At 40.8% G+C, this 16027-nt stretch overlaps 1 long non-coding RNA gene across 2 annotated transcripts; it reads right to left on the reverse strand.

Annotated features, from left to right (window-relative positions):
- Nucleotides 1-965: 965 nt before the first annotated feature.
- Nucleotides 966-10553, reverse strand: LOC132129500 (uncharacterized). Of its 2 annotated transcripts, none has more exons than XR_009428531.1 (4): nucleotides 10452-10553; nucleotides 10019-10371; nucleotides 4202-4287; nucleotides 966-1700 (listed from the first exon to the last, which is right to left on the reverse strand). It is a non-coding gene; the product is annotated as an uncharacterized LOC132129500 (long non-coding RNA). The 2 variants fall into 2 exon arrangements; XR_009428530.1 differs by having other exon boundaries at nucleotides 966-1698; nucleotides 4198-4287.
- Between the last annotated feature and the right edge of the window lie 5474 nt (nucleotides 10554-16027).

Genomic DNA, 16027 nt, shown 5'->3' on the forward strand with positions numbered 1-16027 from the left:
CGTCGCAGCGACGTCCCAAATAACGTTCCAGCGATGTAACTTTGTGATTCCCATATCAGTCGTGGCGACGTTATAGTGGAACGTCGCTGGAACGTGATGAGTACGTCCCAGCGACCAAACTGGCACGTTATGAGGACGTTCCTATAAAGTACCATATTGGTCGCAGCGACGTGATTCCCGTATCCGTCGTGGCGACGTTACAGTGGAACGTCGCTGGAACATGATGAGTACGTCCTAACGACCAAACTGGCACGTTATGAGAACGTTACTATAAGGAACCATATTGGTCGCAGCGACATACCAAATAACGTTCCAGTGAAGTAACTTTGTGATTCCCATATCCGTCGTGGGGACGTTATAGTGGAACGTCGCTGGGACGTGATGAGTATGTCCTAATGACCAAACTGGCACGTTATGAGGACGTGACATTACCGGATCATATTGGTCGCAGCAACGTATTTTCACCTCACCATTACCTTGAAATACATAAAGAACTAATAAACTCAATCCATCTCTGGTGCAAAAAATAAACCTTATGAAATCGAATTGTAATCTAATTATAGGGGATTCATAGTAAATACATCAATTACATACATGAAATGCAAACCAATACAAAAACATTACATTCTAATATAAAAAAACACTACATTCATTCACAAATCAACATTTATTCAGCACTACATTCTACAAATACTAAGCCAAAACATTTTGAAAATTGCACCTGTTCTTTAACCATGCAAAGTGTTTCTAAGTCATGAGCACAGAAAACTGAACACATCAATTCACAGATTACACAATATAAACAATAGAAAATGTTTGTCTTATTAAGGATGGGGATAGTTAATGACGTTATCAGTGAAAATTATATATAATTATCAGTACACTTATTGATACAACTGTACATAATGTGGTGCAACAAAAAAATACATGAAAATACATGAAAAATACATGAAAATATAGGCTAATTCATGCGCACGATTTTCTATTTCATTCCCTCGATTTGCTAAATCATGTACACTATTTATACATCAAGAGAATGAATTAGTAAATTGTGCATACGATTAAGCAAATCAATGAAATGTAAAAGTAATCGTGCACGGTTTAGTACATCGAGGGAACGAATTAGTAAATCATGGTCATAATTTTTTTTATTTTTCTTGCATGTCATGATCAGGGCTCTGTGCTCACTATCAGAGGATAAACCTAAACAATATAGCAATTACCAAAGAACCATAATTTTTGAGCTTCTCAGAAGAAAAACATTCATAAAGCGTAAAGATATGAAAAATGAACAATATAGAGATTTCTAGAATCTTTCCTGTATTATTTGAGCGTATTGACTTTCTCAGAAGAATCTGTGATCTCTGATTACTGACTGTGGAGAAGACTCTTTCAGACAGTGCTGAGGAGGCAGAGTTAGGTGCTGGACAGCCGATAGAGAAGAGGAAGAGTGTGTTTCTTACCCTAGCAGCAGAAAACAGGCTCTTCTCAGCACCTGATGTTCTTCAGAAAAGAGTTCCTCTAGTGTAGAGTCAGACACTCAGATTTCTTGCAAACTGGAATCTTTTAATAACATTTAGCATATTATTGTAGTCATGTTCATTGTTTTTATTATAACACATGGAAAGTTTATGAGAAAATTGTTAAATGTGTTCTTCCTCCTCTTCTTCATCCTGGGCCTGCACTGTCAACATCCTTCTCTGGCAGCTGAAAGGAAGAATCATCTTGTTAATGTTGCTCATGTACAACCCGAATTCCGGCAAAGTTGGGACATTTTTTAAATTTTAATAAAATGAAAACTAAAGGAATTTCAAATCAAATGAGCCAATATTTTATTCACAATAGAACATAGATAACGTAGCAAATGTTTAAACTGAGAAATTTTACACTTTTATCCACTTAATTAGCTCATTTAAAATTTAATGCCTGCTACAGGTCTCAAAAAAGTTGGCACGGGGGCAACAAATGGCTAAAAAAGCAAGCAGTTTTGAAAAGATTCAGCTGGGAGAACATCTAGTGATTAATTAAGTTAATTGATATCAGGTCTGTAACATGATTAGCTATAAAAGCTTTGTCTTAGAGAAGCAGAGTCTCTCAGAAGTAAAGATGGGCAGAGGCTCTCCAATCTGTGAAAGACTGCGTAAAAAAATTGTGGAAAACTTTAAAAACAATGTTCCTCAACGTCAAATTGCAAAGGCTTTGCAAATCTCATCATCTACAGTGCATAACATCATCAAAAGATTCAGAGAAACTGGAGAAATCTCTGTGCGTAAGGGACAAGGCCGGAGACCTTTATTGTATGCCCGTGGTCTTCGGGCTCTCAGACGACACTGCATCACTCATCGGCATGATTGTGTCAATGACATTACTAAATGGGCCCAGGAATACTTTCAGAAACCACTGTCAGTAAACACAATCCGCCGTGCCATCAGCAGATGCCAACTAAAGCTCTATCATGCAAAAAGGAAGCCATATGTGAACATGGTCCAGAAGCGCCGTCGTGTCCTGTGGGCCAAGGCTATTTTAAAATGGACTATTTCAAAGTGGAATAGTGTTTTATGGTCAGACGAGTCCAAATTTGACATTCTTGTTGGAAATCACGGACGCCGTGTCCTCCGGGCTAAAGAGGAGGGAGACCTTCCAGCATGTTATCAGCGTTCAGTTCAAAAGCCAGCATCTCTGATGGTATGGGGGTGCATAAGTGCATACGGTATGGGCAGCTTGTATGTTTTGGAAGGCTCTGTGAATGCTGAAAGGTATATAAAGGTTTTAGAGCAACATATGCTTCCCTCCAAACAACGTCTATTTCAGGGAAGGCCTTGTTTATTTCAGCAGGACAATGCAAAACCACATACTGCAGCTATAACAACAGCATGGCTTCGTCGTAGAAGAGTCTGGGTGCTAACCTGGCCTGCCTGCAGTCCAGATCTTTCACCTATAGAGAACATTTGGCGCATCATTAAACAAAAAATACGTCAAAGACGACCACGAACTCTTCAGCAGCTGGAAATCTATATAAGGCAAGAATGGGACCAAATTCCAACAGCAAAACTCCAGCAACTCATAGCCTCAATGCCCAGACGTCTTCAAACTGTTTTGAAAAGAAAAGGAGATGCTAAACCATGGTAAACATGCCCCGTCCCAACTATTTTGAGACCTGTAGCAGAAATCAAAATTGAAATGAGCTCATTTTGTGCATAAAATTGTAAACTTTCTCAGTTTAAACATTTGCTATGTTATCTATGTTCTATTGTGAATAAAATATTGGCTCATGTGATTTGAAAGTCTTTTAGTTTTCATTTTATTAAAATTTAAAAAACGTCCCAACTTTTCCGGAATTCGGGTTGTATGTTCACAACCAGTCAAAATCTGGAATCTTTTCTTTATGGTTTTCAAGACAAGTCTCTTCTGCTCACCAAGGCTAAATTAATTTAATCAAAATTACAAAAAAAAAAATATTGTAAAAAGAAATAACAGTTTTCATACTCTTTTTCGAATATACTTTAAAATGTATTTATTGAAATAATTATGAGGCAAAGCTGAATTTTTCAGTAACTTTACTCAAAAGGGTAAAAACTTTTTGATCAAAGTGTACATCTGCTCATGACGTACATGATGTGAATCACATCTGCAGTTAGCTTACTACGGTCGTTAGGTCCACTGAACTCTATTGGTAACGATTGGAACTTGTGACCAATATTTTGTTTTGGGAAACGCTCCCCATAATAGAAATGATGGGGAAGAAAACTTAGCATTTCTGGAGAGTCAAATTTTTTCTTCATGATTATTTTATAAACACAAAGTTCAAAACATTGAAAAAAAAAGGTAATCTTTTGTAAAATTACAAAAGTCATCTCAACCACTGGTATTCAATTTTATGCATTCTTGCTATTAGCCCCCCCCCCCCCCCCCCAAAAAAAATAAATAAATGTAACTGTAGTTTAGACAAAAATTTTGGGCAGCACAACTGTTTTCAACACTGATAATAATCAGAAAAATTTATTGAGCACTAAATCATCATATTAGAATGATTTCTGAAGATCATATGACACTGAAGACTGGAGTAATTAATGCTGAAAATATAGCTGTGCATTATAGAAATAAACTATACTTTTAAAACGTTTGACCATTGTGTACATTGCTACATTTAAATGAAAACTCAACTTCTAATAAACAATGCACACATTCTCAAAGAACGTACATTCTGGTGATAACTTCCTTCCCTCACTGCTGTCAGTTCCCTTCAGTCATTCCCAGACCTCCTTGTTTTTAATCTTTCCCTCAAATCTACAGAAACAAACAAATAATTTTATAGACAATTTGGATAAGTCACAAATTGCAATAGTTATATAACTATAATCACAATACTCAATTATATATATAATTATAAATATACACTGAATCGGCACACAAGTATCGGAAGAGTATTGAATTGGCAGATTAGCGTATCATCCCAGCCCTAGTTACTACAGTCAAAACAATGAAACTCTCTTCAAGAGCGCACAATAACTAAGATTTAAAACTGTTAAAAGAAAATGCTCGAAATATTGCACACATATAATACACAACATCAATATCTCTTCCCTTGGCATTTTGAACATTTCTATGAGTAATGCTACACGCTGTGACTCTGTGTTGCTTCAAGTGCATCATTCTGCGCACTGGTTGTGTATAAGCACTGTGCACTGTATAAGAGCCATACCCTTTCGTATTATAATACATTAGCACAATTAAAGATTATTAAGTCTTTCTTGTTCTGTCCCATCTACCACATGTTGCTGCCTTCATTACTGTGCTATACTTTAAAAGAAATGTATTTTACACACACACATATATGTATATATATATATATATATATATATATATAAATACACACACACACTTTTGCACATCCTGTCATTGTGACGCTGGACTATGAAGGACAGGAGGCAAAAGCAAGTTAACAGAGTTTATTATAATATTTGAGATGATGGTAGGTTGGAGAATGACGCAGGAACCGCGATGGCAGCACAGACTGGTGAGTAGGTGAATTGAGTTCGCTGATGATGATGACGGCAGTGGTAAATCCAAGTGAGGTGACAATAATCCGTGAGCGAAGGTAATGATCCAACAGAAACCGAACAGGAGACAAAGCAAGGCAGGAACACATGAATCAGACATCAGACACGGACGACCTCAAACAACGATCTGACAAACAAGAGACGAAAGACAGGGTGTTAAATAGGCAGTTGGAATGAGATGCACCTGCCACTGATCAGACGATCAGCGGCAACACCCACATGAAACAATCAACATGACGTAACATGAATACAGCTGGAGACGGTGCATTCATGAACCGTGACAGTACCCCTCCTCCTAAGGACGCCTCCTGGCGTCCCCAGAATCTCTTACCTGTCGATTGTAATCATCGATAATGTCAATGTCAATGTCAATGTCACCTTTATTTATATAGCGCTTTAAACAAAATACATTGCGTCAAAGCAACTGAACAACATTCATTAGGAAAACAGTGTCAATAATGCAAAAATGAGAGTTAAAGTCAGTTCATCATTGGATTCAGTTATGTCATCTCTGTTCAGTTAAATAGTGTCTGTGCATTTATTTGCAATCAAGTCAACGATATCGCTGTAGATGAAGTGTCCCCAACTAAGCAAGCCAGAGGCGACAGCGGCAAGGAACCGAAACTCCATCGGTGACAGAATGGAGAAAAAAACCTTTGGAGAAACCAGGCTCAGTTGGGGGGCCAGTTCTCCTCTGACCAGACGAAACCAGTAGTTCAATTCCAGGCTGCAGCAAAGTCAGATTGTGCAGAAGAATCATCTGTTTCCTGTGGTCTTGTCCTGGTGCTCCTCTGAGACAAGGTCTTTACAGGGGATCTGTATCTGGGGCTCTAGATGTCCTGGTCTCCACTGTCTTTCAGGGATGTAGAGGTCCTTTCTAGGTGCTGATCCACCATCTGGTCTGGATACGTACTGGATCCGGGTGACTGCAGTGACCCTCTGATCTGGACACAGACTGGATCTGGTGGCCACGGTGACCTCGGAACAAGAGAGAAACAGACAAATATTAGCGTAGATGCCATTCTTCTAATGATGTAGCAAGTACATAGGTTGTTATGGGAAGTGTTTCCGGTTCCGGTTTACCTAATTAATGCAGCCTAAAAATCCTTTAACGGATTTGGATAATAAAAGCATATTAGTATGTTATGTGTATGCCAGGTTAAAGAGATGGGTCTTTAATCTAGATTTGAACTGCAAGAGTGTGTCTGCCTCCCGAACAATGTTAGGTAGGTTATTCCAGAGTTTGGGCGCCAAATAGGAAAAGGATCTGCCGCCTGCAGTTGATTTTGATATTCTAGGTATTATCAAATTGCCTGAGTTTTGAGAACGTAGCGGACGTAGAGGATTATAATGTAAAAGGAGCTCATTCAAATACTGAGGTGCTAAACCATTCAGGGCTTTATAAGTAATAAGCAATATTTTAAAATCTATGCGATGCTTGATAGGGAGCCAGTGCAGTGTTGACAGGACCGGGCTAATATGGTCATACTTCCTGGTTCTAGTAAGAACTCTTGCTGCTGCATTTTGGACTAGCTGTAGTTTGTTTACTAAGCGTGCAGAACAACCACCCAATAAAGCATTACAATAATCTAACCTAATCTAACCACCCAATAAAGCATTACAATAATCTAACCTAATCTAACCACCCAATAAAGCATTACAATAATCTAACCTCCCTTATCGATAAGGGAGTGATCCAGGATGTCCCTAGCAGGTACCCAACTTCTCTCCTCCGGACCGTAACCCTCCCAGTCCACCAAGTACTGAAATCCGCGTCCCCTCCGTCTAGAGTCCAGAATGCGATTGACCGAATAGGTGGTCTCCCCATCTACGAGTCGCGGCGGGGGGGGGGGGACCGGGGTAGGCGGATTAATGGGAGAATGAAAAAACGGGCTTTATTTTGGATATGTGAAAGGCGGGATGATTTCTCCTGTACGCAGGAGGCAGTTTAAGGCGGACTGCCACCGGACTAATGATCTTGGTGACAGTAAACGGGCCAATAAATTTGGGAGCCAACTTATTAGATACGGAACGGAGAGGAATATTCTTGGTAGAAAGCCACACTTTTTGACCCACGACGTATACGGGAGGCCTTGACCGGTGGCGATCGGCTTTGGCCTTGGTGCGCGCCCCCACCTGGAGTAGAGTCTCGCGGGCTCTAGTCCAAGTGCGGTGACACCTCTGGACGAAGGCGTGAACGGAGGGGACCGCAACCTCGGATTCCATACTGGGAAAAATAGGTGGCTGGTAACCTACACTACACTCAAAAGGAGATAGGCCCGTAGCTGATACTGGTAAGGTATTGTGGGTGTACTCCACCATAGACAATTGTTGGCTCCAGGAGGAAGGATTCTTGGAGACCAAACATCGCAACACCCTTTCCAAATCTTGGTTGGCTCTCTCGGTTTGACCATTGCTCTGGGGGTGAAACCCTGAGGACAGACTTACAGTCGCTCCCAGTAGTCTACAGAATTCTCGCCAAAATTTACGTGTAGGGCTCTTCAGTTTGGCAAACACAGCCTCAGCTGTGTCTGACCACCTGAACGCAGTCTTGGCAGAGGTCAAGGCGGTCAGAGGTGCGGCTAGTTGGCTGAAGTTGCGAATGAAACGCCGGTAGAAGTTAGCGAACCCCAGAAACCTCTGTAGGGCCTTACGGGAATCTGGGCTTGGCCATTCTACCACAGCCTTAACTTTCTCGGGATCCATGCGTATTCCCTCAGTCGACACGATATACCCCAAAAATGGAATTGACTGTGCATGAAACTCGCATTTCTCCGCCTTGACAAAAAGCCCATTCTCTAGCAACCTCTGAAGCACTCGTCGGACATGCTGCACATGTTCCTGGAGAGAGGAAGAAAAAATCAATATGTTGTCCAGGTAGACATAAATAAACTGATCGATCATATCTCGCAGCACATCGTTGCCGAGTGCCTGGAAGACCGCTGGGGAGTTGGAGACCCCAAAGTGCCCTCTGGGGGTGTTAAAAGCAGTCTTCCATTCATCCCCCTCCCTGATCCGAACCAAATGATACGCATTGCGTAAGTCCAGTTTTGTGAAAATCGACGCTCCCTGCAACCTCTCGAAGGCCGAAGACATCAACGGTAAAGGATAAGTGTTCTTTATCGTGATGCTGTTCAGCCCTCGGTAAATCAATGCAAGGTCGCAGTGATCCGTCCTTCTTTCCCACAAAAAAGAACCCCGCCCCCGCAGGAGAAGAGGAAGGGCGGATGAATTTAGAAGCTAGAGAATCAGAAATATATTTCTCCATAGCCTCCCTCTCTGGAACAGAAAGTGAATAAAGTTTGCCCTTAGGCGGAGACTTACCTGATAGTAAATCTATGGCACAGTCGTAAGGACGATGCGGAGGAAGAGAAGCAGCACGAGACTTACTGAACACTTCCTTCAGATGGAGGTACTCAGCGTTAGACAAATCCACCGCCTCCTCCTGTAACACAGGCACAGACACAGACGGACAGTCAGACACTAAACAAGACTCATGACACTTTTTACACCAGGACAAAATGGAATTAGAGGACCAGTCTATTTTGGGGTTATGGAGGAGGAGCCAAGGGTGCCCGAGGACAATGGGTGCCAGGGGAGAGTCAAGGATGTGAAAGGAGATGGTCTCGGAGTGATTGCCAGATGTGATGAGTGTGATGTCTTCAGTAATGTACGAGATGGTAGGGAGTTGCTGTCCAGTGAGGGCGTGAACCGTGATGTGGTGAGAAAGGGGTCTGAGGGGAATGTGGAGCTTGTGTGCTAATGTGCTATCCATGAAGTTACCCTCTGCCCCAGAGTCCAGTAGTGCTTGACAGTGGTGTGTCTGTGCTGACCACCGCAGCCTTACCGGAAGGAGCGTAGATGATGATGATGATGGTGATGAGGTCTTCTCGGCGGAGATCCCACCCGATAGTAGCCTCATGCGTACTACCGGGCCTGGCCCTTTTACCAGACAGGCATGGGCTTGATGTCCGCCTAACCCACTGCGCCTCCTCGTTCCAATGGCACTCCACCGCCAGGGTCCGGAACTCGATGGAATAGTCCGAGACGGATCTCTCGTGCTGGCGTAGCTCCATCCTCCGAACACTGGCGCTGAGAAACTCCTCGAGGGTGGAATGGTGACTACTCGCTGCCTCCATAATGGTCAGATCGTTCTGTGTCGCTGGACTATGAAGGACAGGAGGCAAAAGCAAGTTAACAGAGTTTATTATAATATTTGAGATGATGGTAGGTTGGAGAATGACGCAGGAACCGCGATGGCAGAACAGACTGGTGAGTAGGTGAATTGAGTGCGCTGATGATGATGACGGCAGTGGTAAATCCAAGTGAGGTGACAATAATACGTGAGCGAAGGTAATGATCCAACAGAAACCGAACAGGAGACAAAGCAAGGCAGGAACACATGACTCAGACATCAGACACGGACGACCTCAAACAACGATCTGACAAACAAGAGACGAAAGACAGGGTGTTAAATAGGCAGTTGAAATGAGATGCACCTGCCGCTGATCAGACGATCAGCGGCAACACCCACATGAAACAATCAACATGACGTAACATGAATACAGCTGGAGACGGTGCATTCATGAACCGTGACAGTCATACCAGTGACTGGATGTTGCTGCAATAGACTCATTTTGCAGCATTAAGGTTAACGATTAATCGATTAATTGATCGTTAATTTTAACGATGAAAATTGACATCCCTACAATGAAGTATAGAAATTCTACATTGATTAAAAAAAAAATGCAAAAAACGATACTGATATCGGATCGGAATTACTGTCTCTTCTCATAGTGACAGCCAATCACATTAGTTTTCTGGTATTGCATGCACTCAATTGGCTTGCGTCTGCGCTAGGGTATTTGCATAAGACATTCTGACTGGAGGACGGCTGCATTGGCGCTTGAAAAGTTTTCAACTTCTGCCACGACCAACGGACCCAGAATTAATTTCACCATGCTTGACATCACTCCATTTAAAAGTAAACGAGAGGCGTTGACTCCCCGTGTGAATGGGGCGTTATATGTCTGGATACCGCTGCACAAATCTTTCACCCATGAGAAATGTAGTTCCAGCACGGCCTTACATCCAGAACAGCAGAATGGTCAGGATGACCTGAAACACATAACCAACTGAAATCAATTTAAATGTATTTAGTCTTGCCTGAGTGATGCTGAAACAACCAGGTTTAGTTTTTCGCCCAGGATAAACTGCTTCCTGTGGAACAGTCTCCATGATGAATGATCTCTTGATCCTGGATCCTTGCTGCCATCCACTCGGAGATGATTTGCATGATATGTGGTTGTGTCTAAGGGTAATGAATCAATGTTACAAGAATACTGATAGCAGCACTATTGATCCTGTAGCTTATATAAAAGTTTTCAGTACCGAACAAGTCAGGAACCAAATTAGTACCAGTTCTTGAAACCCATCTCTACTTGTAATAGTTGTCTTGTTGCTGCTGCCCAAACTGTCTCTTCACCTGATGATAAATAAAAGCAATAAATAATACATTTAAATTAGTAGGTGGTAACAAATATATTTCCTCATAAGGAACTCACTGAATCATTGACTAAAAACGTGAACAATTTGTTTACTTTTTGTGAAACGAAAGTATCAGATCAATTTGAGAATTAAACTAGCATTAAAAAGCATGCATGTGAAAAACAACATCAACACCAATAATGAACAGATGACAGAATTTACAAGCCTGCCACTTGAGGGAGAAAAGGGGAAATTATTAATCCCACATACACTGAACATGATTTCGGCACCCTCGGTCTAATTAAAGTTAAACTTCATACAGCGGTTTATATTCAAGTTCACAAAATGGCTAGCATGGGCATCATCAAGAGCGAGCAGCAGACATTCAAACAAACTAATTAATGTTACTACGGTTAAAAAATATATATAATTAGAAAGTGAATACTGTATAGTTTATCGTGTTAAATTTCAAATAATTTAAAACAGGTAAGGTTATATTAGATTTTAACAGTTAACGTTACCTTAGACCACCTCTGAGACTGCTTTTGAGCTAATTAACGAAACAGAGCATTTTTTTATTAAATTGAGAAAACCTACAAAAATACAGAACACTACTCCTCTTTGATGGCATTTAACGTTATATCAGTTCAAATCTATGAATAAAAGTAGATTTATAGCGCTTACCTTTCTGGGAAGTTAGCCGAGATTCCAAAAAATGAAACTTTACCACGGCGTCCTCACAACGTCGCCATAAAGTAATGTCGCGCTGACCAAATGACGACTAACTGGCGACGTCCTCACAACGTTCTGTGTTTGCTGGGATGTCAGTTTTAAGACGCATTTTTTATTATCACTTTTTTATTAATGTTTTACTCTACAGTTGTGCAGTTTTGGGGGGATACAGTACAGGCCAAAAGTTTGGAAACATTACTATTTTTAATGTTTTTGAAAGAAGTTTCTTCTGCTCATCAAGCCTGCATTTATTTGATCAAAAATACAGAAAAAAATGTAATATTGTGATATATTATTACAATTTAAAATAATTTGTTTTCAATCTATTATCATCATCATATTATCATTACTCCATTCTTCAGTATCACATGTGACATCCGGTCTATCACATGATCCTTTAGAAATCATTCTAATATGATGATTAATTATGAGTGTTGGAAACAGTTCTGCTTTAATGTGTGTGTGTGTGTGTGTGTGTATATATATATATATATATATATATATATATGCTAAATCATGAACGTAAATCCAAAGTCCCCACAAATACTATTGTTTGAACAGAACCCACATATCCATTCCATTGCTCCCTAAATGATTCCAGCAATGGGATTTATAATGTCCAGCCTCTCTAAATAAATCAGGTTTCCAGAAAATCTCACTGCATGTTGCTTGCTACCTGCCCCATGTCTGATCAGAGTATTGCAGTGTGTTGTTGGGGTATGATGGAGCTTGGATGGAGAGAGCTGTTGGGACTTCTGAAATCTTCTTCTGCAAAGAAATTAATAATATAAAGGAGATGTGATTCACTGGGTGCTTGTTATAAAATTTCTGTTTGAATTGAGTGGGAATAGCTCTTAGCTGGCACTGTGTCTTTATGTGGGTACACTGTAGTCTCGCTTTGAAGGCCTTGATGGCAGTCTGACATTTTCTATCTTCTCATATACATGGCAAAGTACATCAACTCATGTTTGCTCAATAGTTGTGTAATGATTTCTAAATTATTATCTGAAAACTACTGTCACGGTTGGTAAACCGTGATCTATGGGTTTTGCACTTTGTGGGTGAAGTCTGTGTGTTATGCGTCAGCACTGGTTAGTTTGTGGGCATCTCCGTTAATTGTCATCAGCAACAGCTGTCACTCATTACTCATCCCTATATATTGGCTTGTCTAGCATCTTGTGTTCGTGAGAGCGTTGTTTCATGTTTGTAACCTATGCCTTGCTTTCTTGTTTCTACGTTGGATGTCCGTGTCTCCCCGGAACCCCGTCCACTCTACGCAACCCACCACCAAGCAACACCACTTACCTTCGGCTCACTTCCCCGCAGTTTCTGTGTCACCCTCTCCTGCTGCCAACTCACCTCCGCCTTCCGGATTCGTCATTCCTCCCCACCATCTTGGACTGTGCATTCCTCCCAGCGTTATTTGTGTCACAGTTTTGTATTGTATCATTGTCTTCATTAAATCTCATTAATCTCGCACTTGCTTCCTGCCACTCCTTCACCCAGTCGTTACAACTACAGTCAAGAGCAGCTCCTGTTGGTACAAAGAATGTTACTGCCCTAAATCAAAATATTTTTTTCTGCTTCGAGTGTCCTTTCATTTATTTATTTATTTAATAAGTGTGTAATTTCTATACAACTAGCATAACCAATGTGCAAAAATGAAGCAAAAAGAAGCAAACTGTTGTCCTTTATTCAGGCAAACAGATACTGTTTGACCCTCAACAGTATCTGTATGTAACTCATATTGGTTGATTTATATCCATTCTTTTTTTTTATGGGAGACACTTCCAGTTTGGGTAAGTTCTACTCAAAAGGACTGAAACAAACACTTTAAATCATATTGTTGCTTTACAAATAACTTGAATGAGCAGTACATTTTCCTTCATGTTCTATTTTCAGATGTCAGAACAAATCTGCAACAATGCTGCATTCTTTTCCTCCTGATCATTTTCTATTTTCCTTTGTATTATGCTGTAACAATATGATAAATGCATATGGTCTGCTCTACTGATTCAATTTATAATATATCCTGTACATATAGAATATAGAATTAACTGGAATGCACATTTCTCTCCAAATACTTGTGTAAAAGTTGTTGTAAAATCTGAGGATTTTTATTTTCTTTTTTCTGCAACATGGCTACATATTTTATTGTTATAGATATTTTGCCATATTTATATATTTACTATTTACTTTATTCACCTAATTCTTTCTTTCTTTCTTTCTTTATTTAATTTTGTATATTTATTAACTGAATTATTTACTTGATTCCTTTATTTAGATTTACTTTCATTTAAAGTGGGCATATGATGGGATTTCAATTTCTCCTTTCTCTTTGGAGTGTTACAAGCTCTTGGTGCATAAAGAAGATCTGTGAAGTTGCAAAGACTAAAGCCTCAAATCCAAAGAGATATTCTTTATAAAAGTTAAGACTCTGCCACACCCTCCTAAAATGGCTCGTTCAAACATGCCCCCACATCAGGGTTCAAAATTACTTAGGACTCTTGGGGGGTCCCCTAAAATTTAATTATTAAAGGTTCTGAAGACTACCTTGTTACACGATATATTGTAGGCAAAATTATATGGACCAGTGTTGAAGGTGGGATAATGGTTTTGGGATGTTTTCCTTGCCCTGCTGCAAATATCTAGATACTTACATTGCCATCAACCCCTGCCATCCCACCCCTATAGGCAAGGCCGGACTTACCATTGGGCTTGACTGGGCTCAAGCCCATGGGCCCCGCCCAATAGGGGGCCCCGCCCGTTTACGTTAGATTTTTTCAATAATATGTCAGTCATTTAATTTTTCATTTTAAAGTTTGTTGATTGGTCTAGCATTGTTACCTGGTCCTGCCCTGCAATGAAAAATGTAATTTAATTAGCTAAATTAAATGTCAGTCATCTTGAGGTTTGCTGATTGGTTATTGGCAGTTACGCAGTGCCTCGTTTACTGCCGTTGAAAAAACCTGTCTGCATTAGACAGTGATGTAATGGCGGACAAACGGTATCAGAGTGGCGCGCTTAAAAGAAAATTAAAGAATGAAAGACAGCAACGCAAAAAGGAAGTTATCAGTAAAATGAAAAGGATTACTGGATTTTTTTACACCCATGACACCACAGCTTGATGTGCAAGGGGAGAATCCAGAGGACAACAACCCAAACCCGCTGGAAGAAACGGTTGGAGACGATTTGAATTCACGAGCAGGGGAGCCCATCAATGAATCATCATCTCTTCAGTCAGAAACAGCGACCGAACAATGTCCAACTACAGATTCTTTATCCACTGATCCTGCTCGCTGGGGTAAAATTGATGAAAGCGTGCTTGCTTATTGGGCGCGAAAAGGTCCGGAGTCCGTTCAAAATAAGGATGCTAATGTCAAGGCTTCTGAACGCCACTACAAACATCAGAAGAGACTGTTTTCTAAAACTCATTTCAAACGCAAGCATTTGAATGGTGAGTACTTGCCCAGAGAATGGTTGCTCTACTCATCATCCACCGGTTGTGTGTTTTGTTTTGCTTGCCGCCTTTTTGGCGAGGGTGACGGTCAATCCCTTTTTGAGTCTGATGGACTTATAGATTCTCAACTTAAAAAGCAGTTCGAGTCGCAATGCAATTATTGGAGTGAAGTTTTGCAAAGAGTGGTTTGGCTTTCCGAGGCTCCAGTGAAATATTTGGTCGAGCTGACAATGGGAATTATATGGGAATCCTGGAACTGATCAGTGAATTCGACCCATTCTTGAAATCACACATACAGATAACGTTATATGGCAATGCTGGGGTAGGAACCCCCTCATATCTCTCATCAAAAACGTGATGAATTTATCGAGCTAATGAGCAATAGAGTGCTTTCTGAAATCATTGCTGACGTGAAAGTGACAGTACTTTTCCATTTGCATTGATTAAACTCCCGACATGACGCACATTGGTCAGCTTACATTTATTATAAGGTAGGCTATGTTTCACCCGAGGGCCTCGTAGAAGAGCGATTCTTAAAATTTCTCCCTATATCTAGCCACACAGGGAAGGCACTCTGTGATGCAGTGCTCACAGTTTACATGAGATGGACATAGATATTAGTAACTGCCATGGACAGTGCTATGATAATGCCGCAAACATGGCAGGAGTGTACAACGGGCTGCAAGCTCACATCAAAGACATTAATCCACTAGTAGAGTGGGTGCCGTGCGCCGCACACACGCTTAATCTGGCTGGAGTTAATAGCGTAAACTGCTGCACAGAGACCGCCGATTTTTTAACTTCATTCAGACTTTGTTCAACTTCTGCTTGAAATCCACAGCTAGATGGAAGGTGGTAACTGCAGGTTTGCAGCCTAATTGAAACCACCGCATTGAGACACTAAAATCTCTCTCTGACACCAGGTGGGCTGCGCATGCACAGGCCACCAAGGCACTGTGCAGAAATTATGCCAATATTCAAGAGTCACTGATGAACATTGCAGAAGACAGCAAACAGAACCCGACAACACAAAATGATGCTTGGTCACTGCATAAAAAAGGAACAGGCGTGAGACTGCTTTTCTTTGCACTATGTGGAATTATGTTCTCCAACACTTTCATGGGACAAGTGTTGCACTTCAAGCTGTAGATCTGGACCTGTGCAATGCTGTTGATTTGGTGAGGTCACTGCGGTAATATATTGTTGGTTTGAGAGATGAATTTGATTTGTTTGAAGACCAAGCAAAAGCGATGTCTCCCACCGTTTCAGAAACATACAAACAAGACAC

This window comes from Carassius carassius, chromosome 46 (genome assembly GCF_963082965.1).
Source record: "Carassius carassius chromosome 46, fCarCar2.1, whole genome shotgun sequence".
NCBI lineage: Eukaryota > Metazoa > Chordata > Actinopteri > Cypriniformes > Cyprinidae > Carassius > Carassius carassius.